Here is a 16,212-nt window from a genome sequence, read left to right as displayed (position 1 = left end):
GACTCCTATGTCTGGTAGGATAACTTTAATCCATCCATCCTGTTTCTGTTGCAGGGAGGTGGAGAGAACAATCAACACAATAACGGCTTTCTTTCATGCCTCTTGAAGGACTCAATATTCTCTGTACTGCATTACATGTGAAAGTCGATTTATTACCCATGAACACACTACCTGTATGCTAATTATATGTAAATAGGTAGCTCCAGCCCTCATAATGTTGTCCAACATTTCCGCTATAAAACGGGATACAATTATTTTGGAAACATACCAAATTTGAAAAGTAATTGAGAAGTTGTGCAATTACTAATCATGGAGCACAAAATAGCCTACAGCACCTGGTATTCCCAGGCGGTCTCCCATCCAGGTACTAACTAGGCCCGACACTGCTTAGCTTCCGAGATCAGACGAGATCGGGCGCATTCAGTGTGGTGTGGCCGTAGGCTCTGGGCCTAGTGAGTTTTGTACTTTTAAGCATCTAGTCGGCTAGACCTTGCAGTTTTGAAAGGCAATTGAGAAATGGCTCACTTCCTGAACTTGGAGCACAAAAAAGCCTACAGCACCTGGTATTCCCAGGCGGTCTCCCATCCAGGTACTAACTAGGCCCGACACTGCTTAGATTCCGAGATCAGACGAGATCGGGCGCATTCAGTGTGGTGTGGCCGTAGGCTCTGGTCCTAGTGAGTTTTGTACTTTTAAGCATCTAGTCGGCTAGACCTTGCAGTTTTGAAAGGCAATTGAGAAATGGCTCACTTCCTGAACTTGGAGCACAAAAAAGCCTACAGCACCTGGTATTCCCAGGCGGTCTCCCATCCAGGTACTAACTAGGCCCGACACTGCTTAGTGTGGTGTGGCCGTAGGCTCTAGAAATGCTAAGAATATTACTCTTATGCATTTGCATTTAGTAAGCTAAGCCATGCAGCCACTTGCAACATGATACCACGCTCATCGCTCGATCAGGCTCGATCAGGCGAGATATATAAGACTGGTGGGCCCATTCAGGACTCCTATGTCTGGTAGGATAACTTTAATCCATCCATCCTGTTTCTGTTGCAGGGAGGTGGAGAGAACAATCAACACAATAACGGCTTTCTTTCATGCCTCTTGAAGGACTCAATATTCTCTGTACTGCATTACATGTGAAAGTCGATTTATTACCCATGAACACACTACCTGTATGCTAATTATATGTAAATAGGTAGCTCCAGCCCTCATAATGTTGTCCAACATTTCCGCTATAAAACGGGATAAAATTATTTTGGAAACATACCAAATTTGAAAAGTAATTGAGAAGTTGTGCAATTACTAATCATGGAGCACAAAATAGCCTACAGCACCTGGTATTCCCAGGCGGTCTCCCATCCAGGTACTAACTAGGCCCGACACTGCTTAGCTTCCGAGATCAGACGAGATCGGGCGCATTCAGTGTGGTGTGGCCGTAGGCTCTGGGCCTAGTGAGTTTTGTACTTTTAAGCATCTAGTCGGCTAGACCTTGCAGTTTTGAAAGGCAATTGAGAAATGGCTCACTTCCTGAACTTGGAGCACAAAAAAGCCTACAGCACCTGGTATTCCCAGGCGGTCTCCCATCCAGGTACTAACTAGGCCCGACACTGCTTAGCTTCCGAGATCAGACGAGATCGGGCGCATTCAGTGTGGTGTGGCCGTAGGCTCTGGTCCTAGTGAGTTTTGTACTTTTAAGCATCTAGTCGGCTAGACCTTGCAGTTTTGAAAGGCAATTGAGAAATGGCTCACTTCCTGAACTTGGAGCACAAAAAAGCCTACAGCACCTGGTATTCCCAGGCGGTCTCCCATCCAGGTACTAACTAGGCCCGACACTGCTTAGCTTCCGAGATCAGACGAGATCGGGCGCATTCAGTGTGGTGTGGCCGTAGGCTCTGGGCCTAGTGAGTTTTGTACTTTTAAGCATCTAGTCGGCTAGACCTTGCAGTTTTGAAAGGCAATTGAGAAATGGCTCACTTCCTGAACTTGGAGCACAAAAAAGCCTACAGCACCTGGTATTCCCAGGCGGTCTCCCATCCAGGTACTAACTAGGCCCGACACTGCTTAGCTTCCGAGATCAGACGAGATCGGGCGCATTCAGTGTGGTGTGGCCGTAGGCTCTGGGCCTAGTGAGTTTTGTACTTTTAAGCATATAGTCGGCTAGACCTTGCAGTTTTGAAAGGCAATTGAGAAATGGCTCACTTCCTGAACTTGGAGCACAAAAAAGCCTACAGCACCTGGTATTCCCAGGCGGTCTCCCATCCAGGTACTAACTAGGCCCGACACTGCTTAGCTTCCGAGATCAGACGAGATCAGGCGCATTCAGTGTGGTGTGGCCGTAGGCTCTGGGCCTAGTGAGTTTTGTACTTTTAAGCATCTAGTCGGCTAGACCTTGCAGTTTTGAAAGGCAATTGAGAAATGGCTCACTTCCTGAACTTGGAGCACAAAAAAGCCTACAGCACCTGGTATTCCCAGGCGGTCTCCCATCCAGGTACTAACTAGGCCCGACACTGCTTAGCTTCCGAGATCAGACGAGATCGGGCGCATTCAGTGTGGTGTGGCCGTAGGCTCTAGAAATGCTAAGAATATTACTCTTATGCATTTGCATTTAGTAAGCTAAGCCATGCAGCCACTTGCAACATGATACCACGCTCATCGCTCGATCAGCGCTCGATCAGGCTCGATCAGGCGAGATATATAAGACTGGTGGGCCCATTCAGGACTCCTATGTCTGGTAGGATAACTTTAATCCATCCATCCTGTTTCTGTTGCAGGGAGGTGGAGAGAACAATCAACACAATAACGGCTTTCTTTCATGCCTCTTGAAGGACTCAATATTCTCTGTACTGCATTACATGTGAAAGTCGATTTATTACCCATGAACACACTACCTGTATGCTAATTATATGTAAATAGGTAGCTCCAGCCCTCATAATGCTGTCCAACATTTCCGCTATAAAACGGGATACAATTATTTTGGAAACATACCAAATTTGAAAAGTAATTGAGAAGTTGCGCAATTACTAATCATGGAGCACAAAATAGCCTACAGCACCTGGTATTCCCAGGCGGTCTCCCATCCAGGTACTAACTAGGCCCGACACTGCTTAGCTTCCGAGATCAGACGAGATCGGGCGCATTCAGTGTGGTGTGGCCGTAGGCTCTGGGCCTAGTGAGTTTTGTACTTTTAAGCATCTAGTCGGCTAGACCTTGCAGTTTTGAAAGGCAATTGAGAAATGGCTCACTTCCTGAACTTGGAGCACAAAAAAGCCTACAGCACCTGATATTCCCAGGCGGTCTCCCATCCAGGTACTAACTAGGCCCGACACTGCTTAGCTTCCGAGATCAGACGAGATCGGGCGCATTCAGTGTGGTGTGGCCGTAGGCTCTGGGCCTAGTGAGTTTTGTACTTTTAAGCATCTAGTCGGCTAGACCTTGCAGTTTTGAAAGGCAATTGAGAAATGGCTCACTTCCTGAACTTGGAGCACAAAAAAGCCTACAGCACCTGGTATTCCCATGCGGTCTCCCATCCAGGTACTAACTAGGCCCGACACTGCTTAGCTTCCGAGATCAGACGAGATCAGGCGCATTCAGTGTGGTGTGGCCGTAGGCTCTGGGCCTAGTGAGTTTTGTACTTTTAAGCATCTAGTCGGCTAGACCTTGCAGTTTTGAAAGGCAATTGAGAAATGGCTCACTTCCTGAACTTGGAGCAAAAAAAAAGCCTACAGCACCTGGTATTCCCAGGCGGTCTCCCATCCAGGTACTAACTAGGCCCGACACTGCTTAGCTTCCGAGATCAGACGAGATCGGGCGCATTCAGTGTGGTGTGGCCGTAGGCTCTAGAAATGCTAAGAATATTACTCTTATGCATTTGCATTTAGTAAGCTAAGCCATGCAGCCACTTGCAACATGATACCACGCTCATCGCTCGATCAGGCTCGATCAGGCGAGATATATAAGACTGGTGGGCCCATTCAGGACTCCTATGTCTGGTAGGATAACTTTAATCCATCCATCCTGTTTCTGTTGCAGGGAGGTGGAGAGAACAATCAACACAATAACGGCTTTCTTTCATGCCTCTTGAAGGACTCAATATTCTCTGTACTGCATTACATGTGAAAGTCGATTTATTACCCATGAACACACTACCTGTATGCTAATTATATGTAAATAGGTAGCTCCAGCCCTCATAATGTTGTCCAACATTTCCGCTATAAAACGGGATACAATTATTTTGGAAACATACCAAATTTGAAAAGTAATTGAGAAGTTGTGCAATTACTAATCATGGAGCACAAAATAGCCTACAGCACCTGGTATTCCCAGGCGGTCTCCCATCCAGGTACTAACTAGGCCCGACACTGCTTAGCTTCCGAGATCAGACGAGATCGGGCGCATTCAGTGTGGTGTGGCCGTAGGCTCTGGGCCTAGTGAGTTTTGTACTTTTAAGCATCTAGTCGGCTAGACCTTGCAGTTTTGAAAGGCAATTGAGAAATGGCTCACTTCCTGAACTTGGAGCACAAAAAAGCCTACAGCACCTGGTATTCCCAGGCGGTCTCCCATCCAGGTACTAACTAGGCCCGACACTGCTTAGATTCCGAGATCAGACGAGATCGGGCGCATTCAGTGTGGTGTGGCCGTAGGCTCTGGTCCTAGTGACTTTTGTACTTTTAAGCATCTAGTCGGCTAGACCTTGCAGTTTTGAAAGGCAATTGAGAAATGGCTCACTTCCTGAACTTGGAGCACAAAAAAGCCTACAGCACCTGGTATTCCCAGGCGGTCTCCCATCCAGGTACTAACTAGGCCCGACACTGCTTAGTGTGGTGTGGCCGTAGGCTCTAGAAATGCTAAGAATATTACTCTTATGCATTTGCATTTAGTAAGCTAAGCCATGCAGCCACTTGCAACATGATACCACGCTCATCGCTCGATCAGGCTCGATCAGGCGAGATATATAAGACTGGTGGGCCCATTCAGGACTCCTATGTCTGGTAGGATAACTTTAATCCATCCATCCTGTTTCTGTTGCAGGGAGGTGGAGAGAACAATCAACACAATAACGGCTTTCTTTCATGCCTCTTGAAGGACTCAATATTCTCTGTACTGCATTACATGTGAAAGTCGATTTATTACCCATGAACACACTACCTGTATGCTAATTATATGTAAATAGGTAGCTCCAGCCCTCATAATGTTGTCCAACATTTCCGCTATAAAACGGGATAAAATTATTTTGGAAACATACCAAATTTGAAAAGTAATTGAGAAGTTGTGCAATTACTAATCATGGAGCACAAAATAGCCTACAGCACCTGGTATTGCCAGGCGGTCTCCCATCCAGGTACTAACTAGGCCCGACACTGCTTAGCTTCCGAGATCAGACGAGATCGGGCGCATTCAGTGTGGTGTGGCCGTAGGCTCTGGGCCTAGTGAGTTTTGTACTTTTAAGCATCTAGTCGGCTAGACCTTGCAGTTTTGAAAGGCAATTGAGAAATGGCTCACTTCCTGAACTTGGAGCACAAAAAAGCCTACAGCACCTGGTATTCCCAGGCGGTCTCCCATCCAGGTACTAACTAGGCCCGACACTGCTTAGCTTCCGAGATCAGACGAGATCGGGCGCATTCAGTGTGGTGTGGCCGTAGGCTCTGGTCCTAGTGAGTTTTGTACTTTTAAGCATCTAGTCGGCTAGACCTTGCAGTTTTGAAAGGCAATTGAGAAATGGCTCACTTCCTGAACTTGGAGCACAAAAAAGCCTACAGCACCTGGTATTCCCAGGCGGTCTCCCATCCAGGTACTAACTAGGCCTGACACTGCTTAGCTTCCGAGATCAGACGAGATCGGGCGCATTCAGTGTGGTGTGGCCGTAGGCTCTGGGCCTAGTGAGTTTTGTACTTTTAAGCATCTAGTCGGCTAGACCTTGCAGTTTTGAAAGGCAATTGAGAAATGGCTCACTTCCTGAACTTGGAGCACAAAAAAGCCTACAGCACCTGGTATTCCCAGGCGGTCTCCCATCCAGGTACTAACTAGGCCCGACACTGCTTAGCTTCCGAGATCAGACGAGATCGGGCGCATTCAGTGTGGTGTGGCCGTAGGCTCTGGGCCTAGTGAGTTTTGTACTTTTAAGCATCTAGTCGGCTAGACCTTGCAGTTTTGAAAGGCAATTGAGAAATGGCTCACTTCCTGAACTTGGAGCACAAAAAAGCCTACAGCACCTGGTATTCCCAGGCGGTCTCCCATCCAGGTACTAACTAGGCCCGACACTGCTTAGCTTCCGAGATCAGACGAGATCGGGCGCATTCAGTGTGGTGTGGCCGTAGGCTCTGGGCCTAGTGAGTTTTGTACTTTTAAGCATCTAGTCGGCTAGACCTTGCAGTTTTGAAAGGCAATTGAGAAATGGCTCACTTCCTGAACTTGGAGCACAAAAAAGCCTACAGCACCTGGTATTCCCAGGCGGTCTCCCATCCAGGTACTAACTAGGCCCAACACTGCTTAGCTTCCGAGATCAGACGAGATCGGGCGCATTCAGTGTGGTGTGGCCGTAGGCTCTGGGCCTAGTGAGTTTTGTACTTTTAAGCATCTAGTCGGCTAGACCTTGCAGTTTTGAAAGGCAATTGAGAAATGGCTCACTTCCTGAACTTGGAGCACAAAAAAGCCTACAGCACCTGGTATTCCCAGGCGGTCTCCCATCCAGGTACTAACTAGGCCCGACACTGCTTAGCTTCCGAGATCAGACGAGATCGGGCGCATTCAGTGTGGTGTGGCCGTAGGCTCTAGAAATGCTAAGAATATTACTCTTATGCATTTGCATTTAGTAAGCTAAGCCATGCAGCCACTTGCAACATGATACCACGCTCATCGCTCGATCAGCGCTCGATCAGGCTCGATCAGGCGAGATATATAAGACTGGTGGGCCCATTCAGGACTCCTATGTCTGGTAGGATAACTTTAATCCATCCATCCTGTTTCTGTTGCAGGGAGGTGGAGAGAACAATCAACACAATAACAGCTTTCTTTCATGCCTCTTGAAGGACTCAATATTCTCTGTACTGCATTACATGTGAAAGTCGATTTATTACCCATGAACACACTACCTGTATGCTAATTATATGTAAATAGGTAGCTCCAGCCCTCATAATGCTGTCCAACATTTCCGCTATAAAACGGGATACAATTATTTTGGAAACATACCAAATTTGAAAAGTAATTGAGAAGTTGCGCAATTACTAATCATGGAGCACAAAATAGCCTACAGCACCTGGTATTCCCAGGCGGTCTCCCATCCAGGTACTAACTAGGCCCGACACTGCTTAGCTTCCGAGATCAGACGAGATCGGGCGCATTCAGTGTGGTGTGGCCGTAGGCTCTGGGCCTAGTGAGTTTTGTACTTTTAAGCATCTAGTCGGCTAGACCTTGCAGTTTTGAAAGGCAATTGAGAAATGGCTCACTTCCTGAACTTGGAGCACAAAAAAGCCTACAGCACCTGATATTCCCAGGCGGTCTCCCATCCAGGTACTAACTAGGCCCGACACTGCTTAGCTTCCGAGATCAGACGAGATCGGGCGCATTCAGTGTGGTGTGGCCGTAGGCTCTGGGCCTAGTGAGTTTTGTACTTTTAAGCATCTAGTCGGCTAGACCTTGCAGTTTTGAAAGGCAATTGAGAAATGGCTCACTTCCTGAACTTGGAGCACAAAAAAGCCTACAGCACCTGGTATTCCCATGCGGTCTCCCATCCAGGTACTAACTAGGCCCGACACTGCTTAGCTTCCGAGATCAGACGAGATCAGGCGCATTCAGTGTGGTGTGGCCGTAGGCTCTGGGCCTAGTGAGTTTTGTACTTTTAAGCATCTAGTCGGCTAGACCTTGCAGTTTTGAAAGGCAATTGAGAAATGGCTCACTTCCTGAACTTGGAGCAAAAAAAAAGCCTACAGCACCTGGTATTCCCAGGCGGTCTCCCATCCAGGTACTAACTAGGCCCGACACTGCTTAGCTTCCGAGATCAGACGAGATCGGGCGCATTCAGTGTGGTGTGGCCGTAGGCTCTAGAAATGCTAAGAATATTACTCTTATGCATTTGCATTTAGTAAGCTAAGCCATGCAGCCACTTGCAACATGATACCACGCTCATCGCTCGATCAGGCTCGATCAGGCGAGATATATAAGACTGGTGGGCCCATTCAGGACTCCTATGTCTGGTAGGATAACTTTAATCCATCCATCCTGTTTCTGTTGCAGGGAGGTGGAGAGAACAATCAACACAATAACGGCTTTCTTTCATGCCTCTTGAAGGACTCAATATTCTCTGTACTGCATTACATGTGAAAGTCGATTTATTACCCATGAACACACTACCTGTATGCTAATTATATGTAAATAGGTAGCTCCAGCCCTCATAATGTTGTCCAACATTTCCGCTATAAAACGGGATACAATTATTTTGGAAACATACCAAATTTGAAAAGTAATTGAGAAGTTGTGCAATTACTAATCATGGAGCACAAAATAGCCTACAGCACCTGGTATTCCCAGGCGGTCTCCCATCCAGGTACTAACTAGGCCCGACACTGCTTAGCTTCCGAGATCAGACGAGATCGGGCGCATTCAGTGTGGTGTGGCCGTAGGCTCTGGGCCTAGTGAGTTTTGTACTTTTAAGCATCTAGTCGGCTAGACCTTGCAGTTTTGAAAGGCAATTGAGAAATGGCTCACTTCCTGAACTTGGAGCACAAAAAAGCCTACAGCACCTGGTATTCCCAGGCGGTCTCCCATCCAGGTACTAACTAGGCCCGACACTGCTTAGATTCCGAGATCAGACGAGATCGGGCGCATTCAGTGTGGTGTGGCCGTAGGCTCTGGTCCTAGTGAGTTTTGTACTTTTAAGCATCTAGTCGGCTAGACCTTGCAGTTTTGAAAGGCAATTGAGAAATGGCTCACTTCCTGAACTTGGAGCACAAAAAAGCCTACAGCACCTGGTATTCCCAGGCGGTCTCCCATCCAGGTACTAACTAGGCCCGACACTGCTTAGTGTGGTGTGGCCGTAGGCTCTAGAAATGCTAAGAATATTACTCTTATGCATTTGCATTTAGTAAGCTAAGCCATGCAGCCACTTGCAACATGATACCACGCTCATCGCTCGATCAGGCTCGATCAGGCGAGATATATAAGACTGGTGGGCCCATTCAGGACTCCTATGTCTGGTAGGATAACTTTAATCCATCCATCCTGTTTCTGTTGCAGGGAGGTGGAGAGAACAATCAACACAATAACGGCTTTCTTTCATGCCTCTTGAAGGACTCAATATTCTCTGTACTGCATTACATGTGAAAGTCGATTTATTACCCATGAACACACTACCTGTATGCTAATTATATGTAAATAGGTAGCTCCAGCCCTCATAATGTTGTCCAACATTTCCGCTATAAAACGGGATAAAATTATTTTGGAAACATACCAAATTTGAAAAGTAATTGAGAAGTTGTGCAATTACTAATCATGGAGCACAAAATAGCCTACAGCACCTGGTATTGCCAGGCGGTCTCCCATCCAGGTACTAACTAGGCCCGACACTGCTTAGCTTCCGAGATCAGACGAGATCGGGCGCATTCAGTGTGGTGTGGCCGTAGGCTCTGGGCCTAGTGAGTTTTGTACTTTTAAGCATCTAGTCGGCTAGACCTTGCAGTTTTGAAAGGCAATTGAGAAATGGCTCACTTCCTGAACTTGGAGCACAAAAAAGCCTACAGCACCTGGTATTCCCAGGCGGTCTCCCATCCAGGTACTAACTAGGCCCGACACTGCTTAGCTTCCGAGATCAGACGAGATCGGGCGCATTCAGTGTGGTGTGGCCGTAGGCTCTGGTCCTAGTGAGTTTTGTACTTTTAAGCATCTAGTCGGCTAGACCTTGCAGTTTTGAAAGGCAATTGAGAAATGGCTCACTTCCTGAACTTGGAGCACAAAAAAGCCTACAGCACCTGGTATTCCCAGGCGGTCTCCCATCCAGGTACTAACTAGGCCTGACACTGCTTAGCTTCCGAGATCAGACGAGATCGGGCGCATTCAGTGTGGTGTGGCCGTAGGCTCTGGGCCTAGTGAGTTTTGTACTTTTAAGCATCTAGTCGGCTAGACCTTGCAGTTTTGAAAGGCAATTGAGAAATGGCTCACTTCCTGAACTTGGAGCACAAAAAAGCCTACAGCACCTGGTATTCCCAGGCGGTCTCCCATCCAGGTACTAACTAGGCCCGACACTGCTTAGCTTCCGAGATCAGACGAGATCGGGCGCATTCAGTGTGGTGTGGCCGTAGGCTCTGGGCCTAGTGAGTTTTGTACTTTTAAGCATCTAGTCGGCTAGACCTTGCAGTTTTGAAAGGCAATTGAGAAATGGCTCACTTCCTGAACTTGGAGCACAAAAAAGCCTACAGCACCTGGTATTCCCAGGCGGTCTCCCATCCAGGTACTAACTAGGCCCGACACTGCTTAGCTTCCGAGATCAGACGAGATCGGGCGCATTCAGTGTGGTGTGGCCGTAGGCTCTGGGCCTAGTGAGTTTTGTACTTTTAAGCATCTAGTCGGCTAGACCTTGCAGTTTTGAAAGGCAATTGAGAAATGGCTCACTTCCTGAACTTGGAGCACAAAAAAGCCTACAGCACCTGGTATTCCCAGGCGGTCTCCCATCCAGGTACTAACTAGGCCCAACACTGCTTAGCTTCCGAGATCAGACGAGATCGGGCGCATTCAGTGTGGTGTGGCCGTAGGCTCTGGGCCTAGTGAGTTTTGTACTTTTAAGCATCTAGTCGGCTAGACCTTGCAGTTTTGAAAGGCAATTGAGAAATGGCTCACTTCCTGAACTTGGAGCACAAAAAAGCCTACAGCACCTGGTATTCCCAGGCGGTCTCCCATCCAGGTACTAACTAGGCCCGACACTGCTTAGCTTCCGAGATCAGACGAGATCGGGCGCATTCAGTGTGGTGTGGCCGTAGGCTCTAGAAATGCTAAGAATATTACTCTTATGCATTTGCATTTAGTAAGCTAAGCCATGCAGCCACTTGCAACATGATACCACGCTCATCGCTCGATCAGCGCTCGATCAGGCTCGATCAGGCGAGATATATAAGACTGGTGGGCCCATTCAGGACTCCTATGTCTGGTAGGATAACTTTAATCCATCCATCCTGTTTCTGTTGCAGGGAGGTGGAGAGAACAATCAACACAATAACGGCTTTCTTTCATGCCTCTTGAAGGACTCAATATTCTCTGTACTGCATTACATGTGAAAGTCGATTTATTACCCATGAACACACTACCTGTATGCTAATTATATGTAAATAGGTAGCTCCAGCCCTCATAATGCTGTCCAACATTTCCGCTATAAAACGGGATACAATTATTTTGGAAACATACCAAATTTGAAAAGTAATTGAGAAGTTGCGCAATTACTAATCATGGAGCACAAAATAGCCTACAGCACCTGGTATTCCCAGGCGGTCTCCCATCCAGGTACTAACTAGGCCCGACACTGCTTAGCTTCCGAGATCAGACGAGATCGGGCGCATTCAGTGTGGTGTGGCCGTAGGCTCTGGGCCTAGTGAGTTTTGTACTTTTAAGCATCTAGTCGGCTAGACCTTGCAGTTTTGAAAGGCAATTGAGAAATGGCTCACTTCCTGAACTTGGAGCACAAAAAAGCCTACAGCACCTGATATTCCCAGGCGGTCTCCCATCCAGGTACTAACTAGGCCCGACACTGCTTAGCTTCCGAGATCAGACGAGATCGGGCGCATTCAGTGTGGTGTGGCCGTAGGCTCTGGGCCTAGTGAGTTTTGTACTTTTAAGCATCTAGTCGGCTAGACCTTGCAGTTTTGAAAGGCAATTGAGAAATGGCTCACTTCCTGAACTTGGAGCACAAAAAAGCCTACAGCACCTGGTATTCCCATGCGGTCTCCCATCCAGGTACTAACTAGGCCCGACACTGCTTAGCTTCCGAGATCAGACGAGATCAGGCGCATTCAGTGTGGTGTGGCCGTAGGCTCTGGGCCTAGTGAGTTTTGTACTTTTAAGCATCTAGTCGGCTAGACCTTGCAGTTTTGAAAGGCAATTGAGAAATGGCTCACTTCCTGAACTTGGAGCAAAAAAAAAGCCTACAGCACCTGGTATTCCCAGGCGGTCTCCCATCCAGGTACTAACTAGGCCCGACACTGCTTAGCTTCCGAGATCAGACGAGATCGGGCGCATTCAGTGTGGTGTGGCCGTAGGCTCTAGAAATGCTAAGAATATTACTCTTATGCATTTGCATTTAGTAAGCTAAGCCATGCAGCCACTTGCAACATGATACCACGCTCATCGCTCGATCAGGCTCGATCAGGCGAGATATATAAGACTGGTGGGCCCATTCAGGACTCCTATGTCTGGTAGGATAACTTTAATCCATCCATCCTGTTTCTGTTGCAGGGAGGTGGAGAGAACAATCAACACAATAACGGCTTTCTTTCATGCCTCTTGAAGGACTCAATATTCTCTGTACTGCATTACATGTGAAAGTCGATTTATTACCCATGAACACACTACCTGTATGCTAATTATATGTAAATAGGTAGCTCCAGCCCTCATAATGTTGTCCAACATTTCCGCTATAAAACGGGATACAATTATTTTGGAAACATACCAAATTTGAAAAGTAATTGAGAAGTTGTGCAATTACTAATCATGGAGCACAAAATAGCCTACAGCACCTGGTATTCCCAGGCGGTCTCCCATCCAGGTACTAACTAGGCCCGACACTGCTTAGCTTCCGAGATCAGACGAGATCGGGCGCATTCAGTGTGGTGTGGCCGTAGGCTCTGGGCCTAGTGAGTTTTGTACTTTTAAGCATCTAGTCGGCTAGACCTTGCAGTTTTGAAAGGCAATTGAGAAATGGCTCACTTCCTGAACTTGGAGCACAAAAAAGCCTACAGCACCTGGTATTCCCAGGCGGTCTCCCATCCAGGTACTAACTAGGCCCGACACTGCTTAGATTCCGAGATCAGACGAGATCGGGCGCATTCAGTGTGGTGTGGCCGTAGGCTCTGGTCCTAGTGAGTTTTGTACTTTTAAGCATCTAGTCGGCTAGACCTTGCAGTTTTGAAAGGCAATTGAGAAATGGCTCACTTCCTGAACTTGGAGCACAAAAAAGCCTACAGCACCTGGTATTCCCAGGCGGTCTCCCATCCAGGTACTAACTAGGCCCGACACTGCTTAGTGTGGTGTGGCCGTAGGCTCTAGAAATGCTAAGAATATTACTCTTATGCATTTGCATTTAGTAAGCTAAGCCATGCAGCCACTTGCAACATGATACCACGCTCATCGCTCGATCAGGCTCGATCAGGCGAGATATATAAGACTGGTGGGCCCATTCAGGACTCCTATGTCTGGTAGGATAACTTTAATCCATCCATCCTGTTTCTGTTGCAGGGAGGTGGAGAGAACAATCAACACAATAACGGCTTTCTTTCATGCCTCTTGAAGGACTCAATATTCTCTGTACTGCATTACATGTGAAAGTCGATTTATTACCCATGAACACACTACCTGTATGCTAATTATATGTAAATAGGTAGCTCCAGCCCTCATAATGTTGTCCAACATTTCCGCTATAAAACGGGATAAAATTATTTTGGAAACATACCAAATTTGAAAAGTAATTGAGAAGTTGTGCAATTACTAATCATGGAGCACAAAATAGCCTACAGCACCTGGTATTGCCAGGCGGTCTCCCATCCAGGTACTAACTAGGCCCGACACTGCTTAGCTTCCGAGATCAGACGAGATCGGGCGCATTCAGTGTGGTGTGGCCGTAGGCTCTGGGCCTAGTGAGTTTTGTACTTTTAAGCATCTAGTCGGCTAGACCTTGCAGTTTTGAAAGGCAATTGAGAAATGGCTCACTTCCTGAACTTGGAGCACAAAAAAGCCTACAGCACCTGGTATTCCCAGGCGGTCTCCCATCCAGGTACTAACTAGGCCCGACACTGCTTAGCTTCCGAGATCAGACGAGATCGGGCGCATTCAGTGTGGTGTGGCCGTAGGCTCTGGTCCTAGTGAGTTTTGTACTTTTAAGCATCTAGTCGGCTAGACCTTGCAGTTTTGAAAGGCAATTGAGAAATGGCTCACTTCCTGAACTTGGAGCACAAAAAAGCCTACAGCACCTGGTATTCCCAGGCGGTCTCCCATCCAGGTACTAACTAGGCCTGACACTGCTTAGCTTCCGAGATCAGACGAGATCGGGCGCATTCAGTGTGGTGTGGCCGTAGGCTCTGGGCCTAGTGAGTTTTGTACTTTTAAGCATCTAGTCGGCTAGACCTTGCAGTTTTGAAAGGCAATTGAGAAATGGCTCACTTCCTGAACTTGGAGCACAAAAAAGCCTACAGCACCTGGTATTCCCAGGCGGTCTCCCATCCAGGTACTAACTAGGCCCGACACTGCTTAGCTTCCGAGATCAGACGAGATCGGGCGCATTCAGTGTGGTGTGGCCGTAGGCTCTGGGCCTAGTGAGTTTTGTACTTTTAAGCATCTAGTCGGCTAGACCTTGCAGTTTTGAAAGGCAATTGAGAAATGGCTCACTTCCTGAACTTGGAGCACAAAAAAGCCTACAGCACCTGGTATTCCCAGGCGGTCTCCCATCCAGGTACTAACTAGGCCCGACACTGCTTAGCTTCCGAGATCAGACGAGATCGGGCGCATTCAGTGTGGTGTGGCCGTAGGCTCTGGGCCTAGTGAGTTTTGTACTTTTAAGCATCTAGTCGGCTAGACCTTGCAGTTTTGAAAGGCAATTGAGAAATGGCTCACTTCCTGAACTTGGAGCACAAAAAAGCCTACAGCACCTGGTATTCCCAGGCGGTCTCCCATCCAGGTACTAACTAGGCCCAACACTGCTTAGCTTCCGAGATCAGACGAGATCGGGCGCATTCAGTGTGGTGTGGCCGTAGGCTCTGGGCCTAGTGAGTTTTGTACTTTTAAGCATCTAGTCGGCTAGACCTTGCAGTTTTGAAAGGCAATTGAGAAATGGCTCACTTCCTGAACTTGGAGCACAAAAAAGCCTACAGCACCTGGTATTCCCAGGCGGTCTCCCATCCAGGTACTAACTAGGCCCGACACTGCTTAGCTTCCGAGATCAGACGAGATCGGGCGCATTCAGTGTGGTGTGGCCGTAGGCTCTAGAAATGCTAAGAATATTACTCTTATGCATTTGCATTTAGTAAGCTAAGCCATGCAGCCACTTGCAACATGATACCACGCTCATCGCTCGATCAGCGCTCGATCAGGCTCGATCAGGCGAGATATATAAGACTGGTGGGCCCATTCAGGACTCCTATGTCTGGTAGGATAACTTTAATCCATCCATCCTGTTTCTGTTGCAGGGAGGTGGAGAGAACAATCAACACAATAACGGCTTTCTTTCATGCCTCTTGAAGGACTCAATATTCTCTGTACTGCATTACATGTGAAAGTCGATTTATTACCCATGAACACACTACCTGTATGCTAATTATATGTAAATAGGTAGCTCCAGCCCTCATAATGCTGTCCAACATTTCCGCTATAAAACGGGATACAATTATTTTGGAAACATACCAAATTTGAAAAGTAATTGAGAAGTTGCGCAATTACTAATCATGGAGCACAAAATAGCCTACAGCACCTGGTATTCCCAGGCGGTCTCCCATCCAGGTACTAACTAGGCCCGACACTGCTTAGCTTCCGAGATCAGACGAGATCGGGCGCATTCAGTGTGGTGTGGCCGTAGGCTCTGGGCCTAGTGAGTTTTGTACTTTTAAGCATCTAGTCGGCTAGACCTTGCAGTTTTGAAAGGCAATTGAGAAATGGCTCACTTCCTGAACTTGGAGCACAAAAAAGCCTACAGCACCTGATATTCCCAGGCGGTCTCCCATCCAGGTACTAACTAGGCCCGACACTGCTTAGCTTCCGAGATCAGACGAGATCGGGCGCATTCAGTGTGGTGTGGCCGTAGGCTCTGGGCCTAGTGAGTTTTGTACTTTTAAGCATCTAGTCGGCTAGACCTTGCAGTTTTGAAAGGCAATTGAGAAATGGCTCACTTCCTGAACTTGGAGCACAAAAAAGCCTACAGCACCTGGTATTCCCATGCGGTCTCCCATCCAGGTACTAACTAGGCCCGACACTGCTTAGCTTCCGAGATCAGACGAGATCAGGCGCATTCAGTGTGGTGTGGCCGTAGGCTCT

At 47.6% G+C, this 16,212-nt stretch overlaps 50 non-coding genes across 50 annotated transcripts; all 50 read right to left on the bottom strand.

Moving 5' to 3' along the window:
* Positions 1–323: 323 nt before the first annotated feature.
* LOC138551418 (5S ribosomal RNA) lies at positions 324–442 on the bottom strand. Its single transcript, XR_011295140.1, has one exon. It is a non-coding gene; the product is annotated as a 5S ribosomal RNA (ribosomal RNA).
* A 106-nt stretch (positions 443–548) lies between these two features.
* LOC138553071 (5S ribosomal RNA) lies at positions 549–667 on the bottom strand. The gene has a single exon (XR_011296748.1). It is a non-coding gene; the product is annotated as a 5S ribosomal RNA (ribosomal RNA).
* Positions 668–1,322: 655 nt separating this feature from the next.
* LOC138551417 (5S ribosomal RNA) lies at positions 1,323–1,441 on the bottom strand. The gene has a single exon (XR_011295139.1). It is a non-coding gene; the product is annotated as a 5S ribosomal RNA (ribosomal RNA).
* Positions 1,442–1,547: 106 nt separating this feature from the next.
* LOC138551416 (5S ribosomal RNA) lies at positions 1,548–1,666 on the bottom strand. The gene has a single exon (XR_011295138.1). It is a non-coding gene; the product is annotated as a 5S ribosomal RNA (ribosomal RNA).
* Positions 1,667–1,772: 106 nt separating this feature from the next.
* Positions 1,773–1,891, bottom strand: LOC138551415 (5S ribosomal RNA). The gene has a single exon (XR_011295137.1). It is a non-coding gene; the product is annotated as a 5S ribosomal RNA (ribosomal RNA).
* Positions 1,892–1,997: 106 nt separating this feature from the next.
* On the bottom strand, positions 1,998–2,116 carry LOC138551414 (5S ribosomal RNA). Its single transcript, XR_011295136.1, has one exon. It is a non-coding gene; the product is annotated as a 5S ribosomal RNA (ribosomal RNA).
* Positions 2,117–2,222: 106 nt separating this feature from the next.
* On the bottom strand, positions 2,223–2,341 carry LOC138552656 (5S ribosomal RNA). Its single transcript, XR_011296336.1, has one exon. It is a non-coding gene; the product is annotated as a 5S ribosomal RNA (ribosomal RNA).
* A 106-nt stretch (positions 2,342–2,447) lies between these two features.
* LOC138551413 (5S ribosomal RNA) lies at positions 2,448–2,566 on the bottom strand. Its single transcript, XR_011295135.1, has one exon. It is a non-coding gene; the product is annotated as a 5S ribosomal RNA (ribosomal RNA).
* Positions 2,567–3,040: 474 nt separating this feature from the next.
* Positions 3,041–3,159, bottom strand: LOC138551412 (5S ribosomal RNA). The gene has a single exon (XR_011295134.1). It is a non-coding gene; the product is annotated as a 5S ribosomal RNA (ribosomal RNA).
* Positions 3,160–3,265: 106 nt separating this feature from the next.
* Positions 3,266–3,384, bottom strand: LOC138552570 (5S ribosomal RNA). Its single transcript, XR_011296251.1, has one exon. It is a non-coding gene; the product is annotated as a 5S ribosomal RNA (ribosomal RNA).
* A 106-nt stretch (positions 3,385–3,490) lies between these two features.
* On the bottom strand, positions 3,491–3,609 carry LOC138552880 (5S ribosomal RNA). The gene has a single exon (XR_011296558.1). It is a non-coding gene; the product is annotated as a 5S ribosomal RNA (ribosomal RNA).
* Positions 3,610–3,716: 107 nt separating this feature from the next.
* On the bottom strand, positions 3,717–3,835 carry LOC138551411 (5S ribosomal RNA). The gene has a single exon (XR_011295133.1). It is a non-coding gene; the product is annotated as a 5S ribosomal RNA (ribosomal RNA).
* A 463-nt stretch (positions 3,836–4,298) lies between these two features.
* LOC138551410 (5S ribosomal RNA) lies at positions 4,299–4,417 on the bottom strand. Its single transcript, XR_011295132.1, has one exon. It is a non-coding gene; the product is annotated as a 5S ribosomal RNA (ribosomal RNA).
* A 106-nt stretch (positions 4,418–4,523) lies between these two features.
* LOC138553070 (5S ribosomal RNA) lies at positions 4,524–4,642 on the bottom strand. The gene has a single exon (XR_011296747.1). It is a non-coding gene; the product is annotated as a 5S ribosomal RNA (ribosomal RNA).
* Positions 4,643–5,297: 655 nt separating this feature from the next.
* LOC138553142 (5S ribosomal RNA) lies at positions 5,298–5,416 on the bottom strand. The gene has a single exon (XR_011296818.1). It is a non-coding gene; the product is annotated as a 5S ribosomal RNA (ribosomal RNA).
* Positions 5,417–5,522: 106 nt separating this feature from the next.
* On the bottom strand, positions 5,523–5,641 carry LOC138551408 (5S ribosomal RNA). Its single transcript, XR_011295130.1, has one exon. It is a non-coding gene; the product is annotated as a 5S ribosomal RNA (ribosomal RNA).
* A 106-nt stretch (positions 5,642–5,747) lies between these two features.
* On the bottom strand, positions 5,748–5,866 carry LOC138553024 (5S ribosomal RNA). Its single transcript, XR_011296701.1, has one exon. It is a non-coding gene; the product is annotated as a 5S ribosomal RNA (ribosomal RNA).
* Positions 5,867–5,972: 106 nt separating this feature from the next.
* On the bottom strand, positions 5,973–6,091 carry LOC138551407 (5S ribosomal RNA). Its single transcript, XR_011295129.1, has one exon. It is a non-coding gene; the product is annotated as a 5S ribosomal RNA (ribosomal RNA).
* Positions 6,092–6,197: 106 nt separating this feature from the next.
* On the bottom strand, positions 6,198–6,316 carry LOC138551406 (5S ribosomal RNA). Its single transcript, XR_011295128.1, has one exon. It is a non-coding gene; the product is annotated as a 5S ribosomal RNA (ribosomal RNA).
* A 106-nt stretch (positions 6,317–6,422) lies between these two features.
* Positions 6,423–6,541, bottom strand: LOC138553255 (5S ribosomal RNA). The gene has a single exon (XR_011296920.1). It is a non-coding gene; the product is annotated as a 5S ribosomal RNA (ribosomal RNA).
* Positions 6,542–6,647: 106 nt separating this feature from the next.
* LOC138551405 (5S ribosomal RNA) lies at positions 6,648–6,766 on the bottom strand. Its single transcript, XR_011295127.1, has one exon. It is a non-coding gene; the product is annotated as a 5S ribosomal RNA (ribosomal RNA).
* A 474-nt stretch (positions 6,767–7,240) lies between these two features.
* Positions 7,241–7,359, bottom strand: LOC138551404 (5S ribosomal RNA). Its single transcript, XR_011295126.1, has one exon. It is a non-coding gene; the product is annotated as a 5S ribosomal RNA (ribosomal RNA).
* Positions 7,360–7,465: 106 nt separating this feature from the next.
* LOC138552569 (5S ribosomal RNA) lies at positions 7,466–7,584 on the bottom strand. The gene has a single exon (XR_011296250.1). It is a non-coding gene; the product is annotated as a 5S ribosomal RNA (ribosomal RNA).
* A 106-nt stretch (positions 7,585–7,690) lies between these two features.
* Positions 7,691–7,809, bottom strand: LOC138552879 (5S ribosomal RNA). Its single transcript, XR_011296557.1, has one exon. It is a non-coding gene; the product is annotated as a 5S ribosomal RNA (ribosomal RNA).
* Positions 7,810–7,916: 107 nt separating this feature from the next.
* LOC138551403 (5S ribosomal RNA) lies at positions 7,917–8,035 on the bottom strand. The gene has a single exon (XR_011295125.1). It is a non-coding gene; the product is annotated as a 5S ribosomal RNA (ribosomal RNA).
* Positions 8,036–8,498: 463 nt separating this feature from the next.
* Positions 8,499–8,617, bottom strand: LOC138551402 (5S ribosomal RNA). The gene has a single exon (XR_011295124.1). It is a non-coding gene; the product is annotated as a 5S ribosomal RNA (ribosomal RNA).
* A 106-nt stretch (positions 8,618–8,723) lies between these two features.
* LOC138553069 (5S ribosomal RNA) lies at positions 8,724–8,842 on the bottom strand. Its single transcript, XR_011296746.1, has one exon. It is a non-coding gene; the product is annotated as a 5S ribosomal RNA (ribosomal RNA).
* A 655-nt stretch (positions 8,843–9,497) lies between these two features.
* Positions 9,498–9,616, bottom strand: LOC138553141 (5S ribosomal RNA). Its single transcript, XR_011296817.1, has one exon. It is a non-coding gene; the product is annotated as a 5S ribosomal RNA (ribosomal RNA).
* A 106-nt stretch (positions 9,617–9,722) lies between these two features.
* LOC138551401 (5S ribosomal RNA) lies at positions 9,723–9,841 on the bottom strand. The gene has a single exon (XR_011295123.1). It is a non-coding gene; the product is annotated as a 5S ribosomal RNA (ribosomal RNA).
* Positions 9,842–9,947: 106 nt separating this feature from the next.
* LOC138553022 (5S ribosomal RNA) lies at positions 9,948–10,066 on the bottom strand. Its single transcript, XR_011296699.1, has one exon. It is a non-coding gene; the product is annotated as a 5S ribosomal RNA (ribosomal RNA).
* Positions 10,067–10,172: 106 nt separating this feature from the next.
* LOC138551400 (5S ribosomal RNA) lies at positions 10,173–10,291 on the bottom strand. The gene has a single exon (XR_011295122.1). It is a non-coding gene; the product is annotated as a 5S ribosomal RNA (ribosomal RNA).
* A 106-nt stretch (positions 10,292–10,397) lies between these two features.
* Positions 10,398–10,516, bottom strand: LOC138551399 (5S ribosomal RNA). Its single transcript, XR_011295121.1, has one exon. It is a non-coding gene; the product is annotated as a 5S ribosomal RNA (ribosomal RNA).
* A 106-nt stretch (positions 10,517–10,622) lies between these two features.
* LOC138553243 (5S ribosomal RNA) lies at positions 10,623–10,741 on the bottom strand. Its single transcript, XR_011296909.1, has one exon. It is a non-coding gene; the product is annotated as a 5S ribosomal RNA (ribosomal RNA).
* Positions 10,742–10,847: 106 nt separating this feature from the next.
* Positions 10,848–10,966, bottom strand: LOC138551397 (5S ribosomal RNA). Its single transcript, XR_011295119.1, has one exon. It is a non-coding gene; the product is annotated as a 5S ribosomal RNA (ribosomal RNA).
* Positions 10,967–11,440: 474 nt separating this feature from the next.
* Positions 11,441–11,559, bottom strand: LOC138551396 (5S ribosomal RNA). The gene has a single exon (XR_011295118.1). It is a non-coding gene; the product is annotated as a 5S ribosomal RNA (ribosomal RNA).
* Positions 11,560–11,665: 106 nt separating this feature from the next.
* On the bottom strand, positions 11,666–11,784 carry LOC138552568 (5S ribosomal RNA). The gene has a single exon (XR_011296249.1). It is a non-coding gene; the product is annotated as a 5S ribosomal RNA (ribosomal RNA).
* Positions 11,785–11,890: 106 nt separating this feature from the next.
* Positions 11,891–12,009, bottom strand: LOC138552877 (5S ribosomal RNA). The gene has a single exon (XR_011296555.1). It is a non-coding gene; the product is annotated as a 5S ribosomal RNA (ribosomal RNA).
* Positions 12,010–12,116: 107 nt separating this feature from the next.
* LOC138551395 (5S ribosomal RNA) lies at positions 12,117–12,235 on the bottom strand. The gene has a single exon (XR_011295117.1). It is a non-coding gene; the product is annotated as a 5S ribosomal RNA (ribosomal RNA).
* Positions 12,236–12,698: 463 nt separating this feature from the next.
* Positions 12,699–12,817, bottom strand: LOC138551394 (5S ribosomal RNA). Its single transcript, XR_011295116.1, has one exon. It is a non-coding gene; the product is annotated as a 5S ribosomal RNA (ribosomal RNA).
* A 106-nt stretch (positions 12,818–12,923) lies between these two features.
* On the bottom strand, positions 12,924–13,042 carry LOC138553068 (5S ribosomal RNA). Its single transcript, XR_011296745.1, has one exon. It is a non-coding gene; the product is annotated as a 5S ribosomal RNA (ribosomal RNA).
* Positions 13,043–13,697: 655 nt separating this feature from the next.
* LOC138553140 (5S ribosomal RNA) lies at positions 13,698–13,816 on the bottom strand. The gene has a single exon (XR_011296816.1). It is a non-coding gene; the product is annotated as a 5S ribosomal RNA (ribosomal RNA).
* Positions 13,817–13,922: 106 nt separating this feature from the next.
* LOC138551393 (5S ribosomal RNA) lies at positions 13,923–14,041 on the bottom strand. The gene has a single exon (XR_011295115.1). It is a non-coding gene; the product is annotated as a 5S ribosomal RNA (ribosomal RNA).
* Positions 14,042–14,147: 106 nt separating this feature from the next.
* LOC138553021 (5S ribosomal RNA) lies at positions 14,148–14,266 on the bottom strand. The gene has a single exon (XR_011296698.1). It is a non-coding gene; the product is annotated as a 5S ribosomal RNA (ribosomal RNA).
* A 106-nt stretch (positions 14,267–14,372) lies between these two features.
* Positions 14,373–14,491, bottom strand: LOC138551392 (5S ribosomal RNA). The gene has a single exon (XR_011295114.1). It is a non-coding gene; the product is annotated as a 5S ribosomal RNA (ribosomal RNA).
* Positions 14,492–14,597: 106 nt separating this feature from the next.
* LOC138551391 (5S ribosomal RNA) lies at positions 14,598–14,716 on the bottom strand. The gene has a single exon (XR_011295113.1). It is a non-coding gene; the product is annotated as a 5S ribosomal RNA (ribosomal RNA).
* A 106-nt stretch (positions 14,717–14,822) lies between these two features.
* On the bottom strand, positions 14,823–14,941 carry LOC138553232 (5S ribosomal RNA). Its single transcript, XR_011296898.1, has one exon. It is a non-coding gene; the product is annotated as a 5S ribosomal RNA (ribosomal RNA).
* A 106-nt stretch (positions 14,942–15,047) lies between these two features.
* Positions 15,048–15,166, bottom strand: LOC138551390 (5S ribosomal RNA). Its single transcript, XR_011295112.1, has one exon. It is a non-coding gene; the product is annotated as a 5S ribosomal RNA (ribosomal RNA).
* A 474-nt stretch (positions 15,167–15,640) lies between these two features.
* Positions 15,641–15,759, bottom strand: LOC138551389 (5S ribosomal RNA). The gene has a single exon (XR_011295111.1). It is a non-coding gene; the product is annotated as a 5S ribosomal RNA (ribosomal RNA).
* Positions 15,760–15,865: 106 nt separating this feature from the next.
* Positions 15,866–15,984, bottom strand: LOC138552567 (5S ribosomal RNA). Its single transcript, XR_011296248.1, has one exon. It is a non-coding gene; the product is annotated as a 5S ribosomal RNA (ribosomal RNA).
* Positions 15,985–16,090: 106 nt separating this feature from the next.
* LOC138552876 (5S ribosomal RNA) lies at positions 16,091–16,209 on the bottom strand. The gene has a single exon (XR_011296554.1). It is a non-coding gene; the product is annotated as a 5S ribosomal RNA (ribosomal RNA).
* Positions 16,210–16,212: the final 3 nt, after the last annotated feature.

Source organism: Ambystoma mexicanum, unplaced genomic scaffold, assembly GCF_040938575.1.
Source record: "Ambystoma mexicanum isolate Mex_15411 unplaced genomic scaffold, UKY_AmexF1_1 Mex_scaf106, whole genome shotgun sequence".
NCBI classification, from domain to species: Eukaryota; Metazoa; Chordata; class Amphibia; order Caudata; family Ambystomatidae; genus Ambystoma; species Ambystoma mexicanum.
This window is presented reverse-complemented; position numbering and strand designations above follow the sequence as displayed.